This window comes from Haliotis cracherodii, unplaced genomic scaffold, assembly GCF_022045235.1.
Source record: "Haliotis cracherodii isolate W230 unplaced genomic scaffold, xgHalCrac1.p SCAF_11, whole genome shotgun sequence".
Lineage (NCBI taxonomy): Eukaryota > Metazoa > Mollusca > Gastropoda > Lepetellida > Haliotidae > Haliotis > Haliotis cracherodii.
In genome coordinates, this window is record NW_027266266.1 from 3,735,845 (window position 1) to 3,750,031 (window position 14,187).

The following is a 14,187-nucleotide window of genomic DNA, read 5'->3' on the forward strand; positions in this document are numbered from 1 at the left end:
AATAAAGCCTTAAAACTCATTTTACCTTTATAGATTCACTGTATGTGTAATAGTTACAGTTGTATTCAGCTGTGTATGTGTGTGTGTGTGTGTGTGTGTGTGTGTGTGTGTGTGCGCGCGCGCGCGCGTGTCGGTGTGTGTATATATATATATATATATATATATATATATATAGAGAGAGAGAGAGAGAGAGAGAGAGAGAGAGAGAGAGAGAGAGACCGCTGTTGGAAGCGAAAGAATACACGCTGGTGGGGGTTGGGGGGGGGGGGGGGGGGGAGTATGGGTAGGTGCTGTGGTTAGCACCGCCATTGTTTAAACACAGACACACAAACACGCGCGCGCGCGCGCGCACACACACACACACGTACATACACACTGTTCTCGGACAAAGGCCAAAACAGATCCCTATAGATCTGTACAGACTACTACTACTACTACTACTACTACTACTACTACTACTGGTACTACTACTCCTACTACTACTACCATCGCTACTACTACTTCTGCTACCACTACTGCTACTGCTGCTATTTCTACTTCCGCTTCTACTACTTCTGCTTCTACTACTACTATTGATACTTCCGCTACTTCTACTGCTACTATTGATACTTCTGCTACTACTACTACTTCTGCTACTACTACTACTTCTGCTGCTACTACTTCTACTACTACTTCTGCTACTGTAAAAATGCTGTTTCAACCAAGAAGCACTCAGATCCATGACAAGTCTCAGCCACATCACACCCAGGATCTTCACGGGCCTTTTCCATACATGAATAAGGTAGCAACATAAAATGAAATAAATACTGCATAAAATGCTTCATTTATCCGGACAGTGAGTTTCAATTACCATCAGTGCAAACTACATACCATTGTGTCACACTTACCGAACCGCGACCACGCTTGACGATGTCTGTTTTGCAATTCATCAACCGGTTGCTAACAACAAAAGGGGAGAGTATCATGTGTTCACCGTGTTAATTAGTTACATGAAGAATAAGAATAATGATAACATTCTATTAAAGTGTAACGTGATATATCGGAATGTAGGCATGTGGTGTTGCCATGGTGCTTAACGGACGACTACGCCCCGATGAGTAACACCTCACCCACAGAACAACGGATTCATAATTGTCAAAAAGAGCGTGCCCACTCGTGATGTTGAGAGAAACTACGCCTCTCTAATTAATTCATTTCAGCCTTCTCTCATTCTCAGTCACGTGTACACGCTTGCAATTTACAACACTCATTTCACCCCAACCTTGTACCGCTCGCTTCCACAAACACAAACGCTGCATAAAGAGCATGTCAATCTCAAAAGGTTCATTCGTGCACAATACATTTCTAGATTACATTTTTCACACACGAATGAGTTCAAAACACAGCTTTCATCTCGCGAATGTTTATGTATTCCAGGTTGTCGCAACCTCTCCCTCACAACTGTATACAGAACAAGTGTATTATCTAAACTAGGCTACACGCACACGGTTTGCAACACAGGGTCATATTCAAACGAGGCAAACAACAGACCGAATGTAATGCGCACAAACACGCGAATATATGTTAAGGCGCTTCAGTACATTCACTCAACAAATGACAGACCAGTATCCGAGACACGCTTTGTGTCATTGGTCTAAAGTGTATAATGCTTCAAGAATATTTCTTTGTTGCTGAAACGAAGGATTAAGACATTTAATGGATTACAAGTGGTTTTCATCTAAAATATTTTAAACGACAGCATTCAAAGCGAAAGGACAGTAAAGTAATTATTGCAATGTGTATGATATTAAACTTGTTTAATACGGGGAAGGAAAGGTTACTTTCGTGCAGTTTTTCAGGAGTGATTGATGAACATTTTCCACATGCAAATGTTTCCGCCAAGAAGTGTTTAAGTATGCCTTAGTCTACTGTATACGTGAAAATCCCTGTAGAAGTGTTTAAGCATGCCTTAGTCTACTGTATACGTGAGTGAGTATCCTTGTAGACGTGTTTAAGTATGCCTTAGTCTACTGTATTCGTGAGTGAGAATCCTTGTAGAAGTGTTTAAGCATGCCTTAGTCTACTGTATTCGTGAGTGAGTATCCTTGTAGAAGTGTTTAAGCATGCCTTAGTCTACTGTATTCGTGAGTGAGAATCCTTGTAGAAGTGTTTATGCATGCCTTAGTCTACTGTATACGTGTGTGAGTATCCTTGTAGAAGTGTTTAAGCATGCCTTAGTCTGCTGTATACGTTAGTGAAAATACTTGTAGAAGTGTTCAAGGGGCACTAATCTCTGGCTTCTTCTCGGCTGCCTAACAATGTCCGTTTGGGCTCACTAGTTGACGTGAGTCGATTTTCTCGCTAACGCAACTGAGCGTGACAAGAGACTGGGCTACCGTCTGCAAGGACCGCTACTATTTGTTTTACGTATTTTTGAACACTGATCTATGAAAATTTCGACTAAGGGCGCATGCTAATTAATTTCTTCAGCCTAAACAAATAGACGAAAAGAACGATGAAAGCTCATCGGATGTCGTTATTTTGAAATACCACAGATGGTTATAGTTTAATAATTGAAAAAAGCATCCCTGCAGTGAAAGCATTTTCGGATTTCGTAGATAATACGATGACTACTCCCTTGTTGTCGTCCATGTTTTCTGGTATAACCCTACTCTTGTGTATTTGTCGTCATTCACATGCTCAGTTAATTTATTTGTTACAGGTATAATTAGTGGTAGCACCACTCAGATTACCTGATAAAGGTCCCCATGTGGCATTTCCCGTGTCTTGGGTAATTATTCAATCTAAATCCACGTTTGAAGTGAGGTGAAATGTGTGTTATGTAATGTAATATGCACGTGGCAGCCCAGGAAGGATTTATGATCAGTTTATCGACAAAAAATACGTTGATTGATCAATCACTTTTATCTTGCACGGCGGATATGTCAAAAGTAAGTGTTTACATGTGTAGGTTTACTAAAGCAGACGGAATACACTCATATCATGGCGTGAAGTGCCGATGTAAAAACAACATACTTTGTTCAAAGGGTTAGCCGATAATACATTGATTGATTGTTCATTGTTTATCTTACTCAATGGATTTTTCAGTTGAGAACCGAACACGGGTTATAATATCCCGAAACGCTGTATATATTTTAAAATATTTGATTGTTACGGATGTACTACCTATAGGGGGTTAGAGGATACTACCTTTATGGGTTTAGAGGGTACTACCTATATGGGTTAGGCATACTACCTATATGGGTTGAGAGGATACTACCAATTTAGGGTTAGAGGATACTACCTATATAGTGTTAGAGGATACTACCTATATGGGGTTAGAGGATGCTACATATATGGGGTTAGAGGATACTAACTATATGGGACTAGAGGATACTACCTATATGGGGTTAGAGGATACTACCTATATGGGGTTAGAGGATACTACCTATATGGGGTTAGAGGATACTACCTATATGGGGTTAGAGGATACTACCTATATGGGGTTAGAGGATACTACCTATATGGGGTTAGAGGATACTACCTATATGGGGTTAGAGGATACTTCCTATATGGGGTTAGGCTTACTACCTATATGGTGTTAGAGGATATTTCGTACATGGGTTTAGATCGAGAGGATACCACCTACATGGGTTTAGAGGGGTAATTGGGGACACAAGGTCCAGCTACAAAGTACTCGCGCGTTAACTCTTTCAAGATCGCAGACCTGTGTACCGACCACACCGTAGGCACGTCAAAATAATATATAGTTCATGAACCCACCTGTCATGTCGTTCATTCATTAAATCCGTCATTTTTCACAAAGCCAGAAACTACGTATTTCATTTCAATTTGTCATATGTTATTAATAGATTAAAAATTATTAAATATTTCCTGCAATGTTATTCAAAATGTCAATGCTTCGACAATACGTCCGCATCGAACATGTTAAAGACATTTCAAGCAAATCGTAAAATAAATTAAATACAGTAATAAACAAAATCAACAAACATATTTCTAAAACATGCCAAACTAATACCTATGTTAGTAATGCCACCTTTTCGTGCGATCGTGTTATGTAAGTCAAATGACATCTTGAATTTTAGGCTTGGAAACGATGTTTAATGTAAAATTATATTCACAAGTCGTGGTCGAGCGTCCACGGAGTAATTTGATTGGTGGCTTTATGTCATGTGCTTGATTTTGACCAATCACGATCCTCATATTTGACTACGACAAATGCGTTATTAGAAACCAATTTATATTCAGCTACTACATGTTACTACTACGAATAAACTCCTGGCGAAGTAACTGTAATATTATTGATGTTCCGATGGTTTTGACGATACCAAAAATTGAACGAATCTTCGCACGCGTTATTTATTCAAAGCTTCGAAAACGGAGGTTATTCCCAGGTATTTTCTCATGTCACTGAGCAGAAAGCGACGATAGATAGTACTTAATAAATTCTTTTTATCATCATTTTCCGATGACTTTAACAATGAAAATAAAAACGAAATTAGTTAGTTGATAGCTCTATTATAAAATCGCCAAACATTTTCGCTAACTAGACGTTTGTGAATGTGTTAGCATGAATGTTAATCTTGAAACGAAATTATTAATGTTATTAATGTATTATTTGAATAACGTGATAAACATAACTTTAATATTTATAAACAGTAGGATTAGATCTTTCAAATCATGTCTGACATGTAGTAGCAAAGATGTTTTCCACGCTGATAATTTCCTTGATAAATGTAGGCTCATCTATCACCCCAGAGTGACAGCAGTAACACTTCTGGGTAACTGGTTGGGTTTTGTAATCTATGTTGGAAGAGTATGTCTCCTTGCTTCAGCTAAATGATTGGACCTAAAGTTTTTCGGCTGGACTTACGGTTTTTCGTCTGGACCTAAAGTTTTTCGGCTGGACCTACAGTTTTTCGGCTGGACCTACAGTTTTTCGTCTGGACCTAAAGTTTTTCGGCTGGACCTACAGTTTTTCGGCTGGACCTAAAGTTTTTCGGCTGGACCTACAGTTTTTCGTCTGGACCTAAAGTTTTTCGTCTGGACCTACAGTTTTTCGGCTGGACCTACAGTTTTTCGGCTGGACCTGCAGTTTTTCGGCTGGACCTACAGTTTTTGAAATGTGCTTGCCCTTAAGGTTCTCAGTTTACCCTGATGAGTTTTAAACACTGCACAGGGGCATGCTCAAAGCGCTGTTATTACCCAGTCAACGGATCAGTGTGCTATGTACATTTATCAGCTCCCTGGCGAGTATACCACACAAGGTTAACAATCACATTGCCATCTCATCCTACCGGATACCCATATACTGCTGGGTGAAGAGAGTCAGATTTCGAACAAAGTCACTTGTCCAAGGAGACACCATATGTGTTACTAGGCTTCAGTGTGGGACAGGACCGAAGCCCTAGAAACTCACAGGAGCCAAGCTGCCGAAACGTGGTCACCCATCCAAGAACTCTCTGGATTCCTGATTTGTGACCACGTACCATCGCAGGACGATAAAAAATATAATGTTTTAAATTGACTGTAAGATGTGACGAATAATCACAGCTTGCTCGTTTGTGGCAGATCTAGAGGTACATGTAGTAGGTTAATCGCCAGAAACCCTGGGAAGTCTGTGTTGAAATATACTTGTCATACTATCCGACATGGCTGAAGCGACCAATGGAGGTCACCGGATTTTGCGACACTGACAGATGTGATATGTTGTATATACACTACGCAAGGTCATACTAGTGTACGTTGGTAAAGTTGGTCAAGGTTTTCTATCCGGAAAAAGTTAATTCAGTGCTTGGATGTTGTTGTTTTTTTTAACTTTATGTTACGCTAACCTACCTCATATATGGAAGCGCCGTTCTGCCACAATCACGTGCAGAAACCCATGCTTCCAACCCAGTAAAGCTTTCATACTCTTTTATTCTGCATGGGAAGTGATACAAATAATTTTAGATGTGGCTGTTGTTTAACGCCCCACTCAGCAATATTCCAGCTATATGACGGCGGTCTGTAAATAATCGAGTCAGGACCAGACAATCCAGTGATTGATATTATGAGCATCGATCCACGCAATTGGGATCGATGACATGCATCAAACAAGTCAGAGAGCCTGACCACCCGATCCCGTTAGTCGCCTTTTACGACAAGCATAGTCGCCTTTTACGGCAAGCATGGGTAGCTGAAGACCTTTTCTACTCCGGAATCTTCACGGGTCGTAACTAATGTAACTGCCATTAGTTTCCGAGGGAATTTCAGTTGGACTTTCTCCTGAAGTTAGACAGACTGTGATCACCATCATAGGGACTAGTGGTAGAGCGTCCGCCTGGAGAGCGGAAGGTCTGGGGTTCGATCCCCGGGCGCGTCATACCAAAAGACGTTAATAGATGGAACTTGTTGTCACCCTGTCTGGCGCTCGGCATTAAGGGGCTAAAACAAGGACTGGTCCGCTCGGAGTCAGTACACTGTGTCTGAGTGGGGTATTCATGTTAAACTGCGGCATGGTATCTCAGTGTGCTAGCACTATAAAATAAGCATTAGTCCGGACTGGTACAAGCAGACAGCAATAATCTTGGACGCGGCGTTAAACCCCATTTCACGTCAGTTACCATCACAGGGATAACCGTCATACGGAATGTCATGATAGGGGATCGGGTCATCTCTTGCAACAATCCAACCATATACACCATCCAAAGTCATCGTGTATCACGTTTAGTTGATTTCTGTAATTGCTAATAAATAAAAGCGACAAAACCTTCTTGTCATACTTGTGGACATGTGGAGAGTATTTTGTCAATCGTTATGCATAGATCCAAATAGTCGGTTCAACTGCTCTCCAGTTTAGGTGGGTAAAAACAGTGGAAGCGAATTGGCCCTTTGACAATTATTGAACTTTATGATGTGAAATATAAATGAAATACCTATAAGACTAATAATTTTTGTAGACCAAATGAGGGACATTGCCTTTTACATAAATAATACGCTGTAACGCAAACGACTAAACTAAATGACACTGTATGATATTGTCTGCCTCAAAGTTCCGCATCAAACCTAACTCACTCACCCATACAGATCAGGTCTCTCACTCGAACCACACACCTGCCGCTCTCTGGTCTAATGTATTACTAGTCATGACTGCAGATGGCCAGGGCTATTTCCACTTGTGGCGGACCGCCTCCGTGGTCTAGTGGTAGAGCGTCCGCCTGAAGAGCGGAAGGTCCGGGGTTCGATCCTCGGGCGCGTCATACCAAAAGATGTTAAAAGATGGCACTTGTTGTTACCCTGTCAGGCGCTCGGCATTAAGGGGCTAAAACAAGGACTGGTCGGCTCGGAGTCGGGGTATTCATGTTAAACTGCGGCATGTTATCTCAGTGGGCTAGCACTATAAATCGGCATCAGTCCGGACTAGTACAAGCAGCCACACAAACACACACACGTTCATGCACGTCGCTATATAAGTGCAATTTCCCCATTTCACCTCACCTCACCTCACCTCAATCACCTCCACTTGTGGCGTGATCATGTTTAAATGATCCAGGTTGCTACCAGACACCAACACATCACTGCTGACATCTGCGCACGCAGATCAAGGTCATTCAGACCTGCACACCACATATTGACACAATTCTTTTTGAAGTCGCTGGCTGTAAAAAACCCGTGATGAACAATGGACTCACGCTTGTGTTTATGTTTGTATGTAGTTTACATACTGGAAGTAAGTATTTAACTTTTCTATTGCTTGTTAACTTACCGGGGATTTTACATGAAAACCATAAAGATGTCATGAATTAACGGAAGCGTTTTATCCTGTGGAGTGAGTGAGTGAGTTGATACCGTTTGTTGGCGGAGAGTGTGTCGAAAGGCTTTGTAACGCTAACACATGTCTACATAATCATAGTATTTTAAACAAATTCAGATTGTCTCCTTTAAATGGTATATCATCTAGTATGTTAGATGGTATATTAGATGATATATCAATTGGTGTAATTAGATGGTATATTAAACGGTATATTAGATGGCATATCAAATGGTACGTTAAATGCTTTATGAGATGGTAAATTAAATGGTATAGTAAATGGCATATGATATGGCATAATAGATGTATATCAAATGGTACTAATATATTAAATGGTATATTAGATATTATATTAAATGGTATATTAGATGATCTCTTAAATATTATAGATATGGTATATTATATGGTTTATTAAATGATATATTAGATATTAGGTATATGAGATGGCAAATTCAATGGTATATGATATGGCATGATAGATAATATAATTAAAAATTGACTTTCAATTTGTGAAAGTTAAAGTCAATTCTTATGATTTTTAATATCACTATATCATACCTCGAGGGATGTAGCGCTTCATACGAGTGACTTCATGTTTACACTGACAGCCATTCAACAACCAGCTGTTCGCGGAATAAACTAGTTCTCCCTCATCCCCCCCCACCCCCCACGCCCCACATCCCCACCCCCACCCCCAAATGACATGAGTGTATGTATGTTCAACCTGTCTACGGGAACAGCTGTTGTTTATTTACAAGATATTTATTCAAATAATATCATCAGTGGGTGAGAAAGGTCTGTTAATAACTACCCCTGTAAGCGGTTAGTGAAGTTGTGGCGGTTATATGTGTTGATGATCACTGATTCATTGGCCGATCATTGAAAGGTGATTATAATGATGTGTCAAATAAATACTAAGGTAAATTCATAGATTGCTGTACACTGTCACTGTCAGTCTAGACGCGGATCGAGTCGATACTGACATACTGGATGTGCACTGCTCCGTCTTGTTCAGAAGGATCGGTCGTAGGGAGAATATTCGTGAACGACCATGCAGCCAAACTCTCTGACGCTTCTCAATGTATGTTAAAATGCTGAGTTCAAGGTGAAAGGCTCCAAATGATGAGAAACAATGCTTCTGTATTTATTCGTGCTAGGGGCTTCCCACGGTTTTCCCCAGGAATGTGGAAGTAGTTCGTCAGTGTTTACAAGAATACAGTCTCGTGAAAAACGTATGAACGTCAAATTGTGTCGTTCAAACGTCAGTTTCGCTGTCATGTGGCCGGCCTCTCTTCCAATGGAAAAGGGACGGTCGGGTAGCCTATTGGTTAAAGCGTTCGCTCGGCACGCCAAAGACCCGGGTCCGAATCCCGACATGGGTACAATGTGTGAAGCCCATTTCTTGTGTTCCCCGCCGTGATATTGCTGGAATATTGCTAAAAGCGGCGTAAAACCAAACTCACTCAACATTCACTCACTCCAATGGAAAAGCCGTTCATCGTGTAGACCTCACATAATTTGTTTTATTAAATGGTAATTATCATATAGTATGTTAGAGGTGAGGGGAAATGGGGTTAACGTCGCGTCCAAGATTATTGCACTTATATAGCGACGTGCATGTACGTTTGTGTGTGTGTGTATGTGTGTGGACTGATGACGATTTCATAGTGCTACCTCACTGAGATGCCATGCCACAGTTTAACATGAATACGCCACTCAGACACAGTATACTGACTCTCAGCTGACCAGTCCTTGTTTTAGCCCCTTAATGCCGAGCGCTAGACAGGTTAACAACAAGTACCATCTTTTAACGTCTTTTGGTATGTGGGTACAAAGGGTGTCTAGCCGGGAGAGCCACATTTCAGAAATGGCTATTGCCGGTAAAGCCACATTTTCAGCTGAGTGCATTTCGCCTATTCTAGCGGGTAATTAATTAATCCGATTACCGATACCTTTATATGAGTGTTCCACATTTAAATTACTAAGCGCGATACTCCCAGACTGAGGGAGGCGACCAGTTCCTACACCGTGTTAGTGACGACATCATCATCTTCACTACAGACAAGAACATTGAACATTTGTGTACTGCAGACATTGTATTTTGTGATGGTACATTTTATGCCTGTCCCAAGTTGTTTGATCAGATTTATTGTTTACATGCTGAGGTGTTTGGCCATATGTTTCCATTAGTTTACTGTTTGTTGTCCAATCGAACAAAAGTTATGTCAGCATGTTTCAGTACCTATGCGATTTTGCTAGTAGAGGAGGTCTAGAGTTTGCCCCACTTACAATTCAGTTGGACTTTGAACGTGCAGCCCACAATGCCGTGACTGAGGTATTTCCTGGGACATTAGTTAGAGGGTGTTTCTTTCACTTCACCCAATGTATCTGGAGGAGGGTGCAGAAAGAAGGTCTGGTGTTGGACTATAAGGAAGATGAGGAGGTGAAGAAGCTGGTGACAAGAGCTGCTGCCCTCCCTCTAGTACCTCGTGACAAAGTGGATGATGTGTGGCTTGATGCCATTGTTGACTCTCCTGCTGGCCCTAAAGTGACTGCCTTCATGGACTACGTGACAACCTGTTGGGTTCAAGGAGGGGCCTTCATGCCAGAGATTTGGAACCATTTCGAAAACCAAGGCCACCGTACCAACAATCACCTGGAAGGGTTGCACAACAAGATAAAGAAACTTGCCAAGAAGTGCCACCCGAACATCTACGAGGCAGTGAAGCTATTTCAGCGAGAGCAGTCACTCAAAGAGGTTGCAGTCCTGAGACTCTCACACCAGTGATCAGAACCTTCACGAAGAAAGAAGTACAAGGCAATCGATGCACGTATTGCGTCCCTCAAGATCCAGCTTCTGAACCCACACCTGAGTGAGATGGAATTTGCTGACCACGTGGGCGACCTCCTTCATCTGCATTATGATATTCATATGCTATTCATATTCATCAATGTAAAGTTTTGATGAATATGTTATCCTTGTTGAATAGAAAATGAGAAAACAAGACTTGTTTTGTTATATACGGTAACCTGTTAGAATCACAAAGCATGTTTTGACAGCAGAGCCGCGAGAGCCACATTATACAATCACGCAACCATAACCATTGCCGCGAGAGCCACATCAATTTGGGCTATCTATTTTCGAAATGTGGCTTTGCCGGCCTGTAACCGTACAAAGTGTAAAGCCCATTACTGGTGTCCCCCGCCGTGTTATTGCTGGAAAAATGCTAAAAGCGGCGTAAAACCATACTCACTCACTCTTTTGGTATGACGCGGACGGGGACCCCCGCTCAACCGATAGATACGGTATGGTTTGGTCTTCAGAAATCTATGCCTGTCGTAAGCGGCGACTGACGGGACGGGGTGGTCAGACTCGCTGATTTGATTGATGCATGTCGTCGTATTCCGTGTGTAAATTGATGCTCATGATGTCAATCACTGGATTGCCTGGTCTACATTTAATCATACTTCTCATGTGCATAATTTATGTCTATATTTCCAGCTGCCCTGAATTGTCTTGCTTGCGCTTCTGTGAGTGAAAGTTGTCGCCTTCAGACCACTGTATGTCCCCCTGGTAAGGTAAGTTTCACATTTACCATTACTGCTTACCTCGCTCCAAGAATCATGTTCGCAAGCTTTATATGTCTCCCGAGGTAATATGTACCAACGGAAAATATACTGTGCTTCATTTAAAGTGATCTAATGTTGTGTTATTGGAAATTCTACCATGAATTTGGAATTTACTCGATTCTGATTGGTCAATCAGAGGCTATTAAATCACAATAAACTCCCTCTGATTGAAAGAGCTGGTTTGACGGCCGCATCACCGCGGAAGCTAATATTCATAGAATAGTACTATTTTCAGTCAGTGTCGGTAGGCATATTTAAATAACTATATCTACAATTACAGGTTACAAAATGCACAGATGCGGTTACTACAATATTCAAAGGATGTGTGGCAATACATTTCGTGCCTAAAACACGACAGCAATCTACAAAGGGAATGTATTTACGTTCTGGAGACAACAGAGAGCTTGAAATTTTGGCGCATTTCTATATTCGACTGTGACGTCATATCTTTTGCGTCACAATGAGCGATATGACGTCATAATGGTGACGCGCGATGTAGAGCGAAAGCCTTGCAAAGCTCGCTTTGTTTTCTTTAGGGATGCCCACCTCATGTTAGCTTACCAAGTTGCCGTGCTTATATGCTTTCAATGTCTGTCATATGTTCGAGTGGAGTATTATGGTGTAAACAAACTGCTTGAGTATATATACAGCGCCATATTTTGTTCGGTGATTCCGAAATTCAGATCGACAACCCACGCAAAACACTGGACTAAACCCATGCCGCTTCACTCACTATATCTGCTAACACCAAAGAGTTCGCGTTTTATTTAGTCATAGTAGAATGGAGATAAACATACTGTGTTTTCAATGTAGAGCTAGGTTACCTGTAGATTTAACCGCGCTAAATTTAATTCAATTTAGCGGGGTTAAATCTACAGGTAACCTGGCTCTACATTGAAAGCACAGTATGTTTATCTCCTAAACAACAACAGAATAGTTGGTCATTCGTCTCATCAATGTTTTATCATAATAAATTCATTGAAAAAACCCATACCTGGTAAAAGAATACAGAGAGATACGCCCTAAAAGATTGGTTTTGTAATAACTGAACTCAATTACAAATGCCAATGTCGGGTGTGACCACCATTTGCCTTGATAAGGCAGGGTAGCGGGTGCGCATTGAACACCTCAGTGATGTTGTTCCAAATGTCAACACAAGATGGGCCGAAGTGAGCTAGCGATGCCGGCTGGTTCTGGTCCTGTCGTAGGGGTCGATCCATCTCATCCAAGACATGTTTTTAGGGTTAAAGGTCTGAAGAAACATCCGGCCATGGCAGTACCGCAATGTTATGCAGCCTCACAAATTCAGTTCCAACACGTGCACAATGTGGGCGTAGATATCCTGCTGCAAAGTGACGTTACGTCCCTGCATTTGCACAAAAGGTAGAACATGATCTCGAATGATTTCGTCCCTGCAGCGTACGCCATTCAAATTGCCATTTACAATGTTGAGTTGTGTTCCAGCCCACACAATTACACTTGCACCCTCAAACAGACGACGTTGGGTGACGCAAGCGTCGCTAAAACGTCTCCTGGGTGAATGTAGACCCTTGCACGGCCATCAGAGCTGTCCAGATGAAACCTGGACTCGTCTGTGAACAGTAAACTGTCCCAGTCTTGTCTTCTGAACCTCAGACGTTGTCTATACCAAGCTTGACGGTGACGTGGAATAAATGGGCGTATCGCTGGACGTCGGGCCGGATGTTGTGCTCCCTGAACCGGTTGCGTACGGTTCTGTCACTAATTGGCCTCAACTCAGGAATTGTCCGAGTTGTTAATCCGGCAATTTGGTACCGATTACGTAGATGCACCAACCGAATACGGTGGTCCTGTTGACGTGACGTAACACGTGGACGACCCGTGACAAGTCATGAGTGTTGCCCTGCTAAAGAGATGATATTGTGTGGCAACCTTGCTTTGCGCCATTCCTTTTTGCAGCATACCCACTTTAACTCTTTAGCAAGCCGTGGCATTGCATAAGCGATATTTATGATTAAGCAAAAGTGTTTTTTGAACATCTTATCTTTAAACAATCATTGTGTTCTGTTCACATTAAAAAACATGTGTGTATATATCATGCTCCCAACAAACACGCTTACGTTAAAATTGCGCGCTGTGCATGCGTAGATACGGGACTATCAGAAAACGAACACTATTTTTAAATACAAATTGAAGTGTGATGGAGATCGTAAACGATCTATTGAATTCTACCAAAGAAAATACCCAATCAATGAATATATATTCTATTCGTTATTGCATATTCGTCACACGGATTGTATTTGACACTTATTGTATTCGTTATGTCTCAAGAAAATACACTATTTATATATTTATTTGTTGTTTAACGCCGCTCTCAGCAATATTACAGCTTTATAACGACGGTCTGCAAATAATCAAGCTTGGACCAGACAATTAAGTGATTGACATCATGAGTATCGATCATGCAGTTGGGATACGATGACATGCTTCAACCAAGTCAGCGAACCTGACCACCCGATCCCGATAGTAGCCCCTTACGACAAGGATAGTCGTCGTATGGCAAGCATGGGTTGCTGAAGACCTATTCTACTCCGGATCTTCACGGGTCGAAAAAACACTAATGTGTCCAAAACCAGTGGTGGCACGTGGTCCTGTGCACAGCGCACATTTTACAATTGAGATGTAGTTAATCCACGTTGGTTGCGGGGAGTCACTTGATGGGTGACCGTGTCTGGCAGCTTGGCTCCGGGGAGATTAAAGTCCTTCGGTACTGCCCCACACTGAAG